General features: G+C 48.2%; 1 pseudogene; it reads left to right on the top strand.

Moving 5' to 3' along the window:
- The first annotated feature begins 217 nt into the window (after positions 1–217).
- On the top strand, positions 218–335 carry LOC124620476 (annotated as a pseudogene).
- The last annotated feature ends 617 nt before the right edge of the window (positions 336–952 follow it).

The following is a 952-nucleotide window of genomic DNA, read 5'->3' on the forward strand; positions in this document are numbered from 1 at the left end:
CCCTGACAACGTCCCAACCAATTACCTGCCGGCATTCAGTGCCGCCGGGCCAGGAAGACATCAGTAATACAACTGTCAACCACCACTCGTCTGCTGCCCGCTTCAGTTCACCACAAGACTCGCACCGATAAACACCGTCTGAGGGGGCAGCAGTGCGTTCCCCGTGTCAGCCATTCCTTACTCTGAGCTCTGTGGTCCGTCCCCGGTAGCTGAGTCAGGCAACGGCCTTGCCGCAGTGGATACACCGGTTCCCTTGAGATCACCGAAGTTAAGCGCTGTCGGGCGTGGTCGGCACTTGGATGGGTGACCATCCAGGCCGCCATGCGCTGTTGCCATAAAAAAAAAGTGGTCAGCGCGACAGACTGGACAGCCTAAGGGGCAAGGTTCGATTCCCGGCTGGGCTGGAGATTTTTCTCCGTTCAGGGACTGGGCGTTGTGTTGTCCTTATCATCATCATTTCATCCCTATCGTCGCGCAAGTTGCCGAAGTGGCGTCAATTAGAAAGACTTGCACCAGGCGAACGGTCTACCCGGCGGGAGGCTTTCGTCCCACGCCATTATTTTAGCTCTGTGAACAAATACAGTGCATCGTCCCGCAGAGTGCTTTGGGCTGTCTCACGAATTAACCCATTAAGATAGTAGTTATGTTCCAAGTTTCTTCGTAATAATAGAAGACATTCACTAAATGTGGCACCAACAACATAGAATAAAAGAGAAAAACATTAAAATCATTGAAATACTGGCAAGATATTTTCATCAGCTTCTGGACTGTCCTGAACCAAGTCATAAATTGAAATTCTAAGATATTAATGCAAATTCGGAAGAATATTTACCACCAACAACAGAAGAAATTCAAGAAGTAGTTAAGACCCTCAAAAACAGCAAAGCTAGTGGATAAAATTCTTTTACAGCTGAACTTTTGAAGGGGTCCTTGCTAAGTATAGCAAAGGAGC

This window comes from Schistocerca americana, chromosome 6 (genome assembly GCF_021461395.2).
Source record: "Schistocerca americana isolate TAMUIC-IGC-003095 chromosome 6, iqSchAmer2.1, whole genome shotgun sequence".
Taxonomy (NCBI): domain Eukaryota; kingdom Metazoa; phylum Arthropoda; class Insecta; order Orthoptera; family Acrididae; genus Schistocerca; species Schistocerca americana.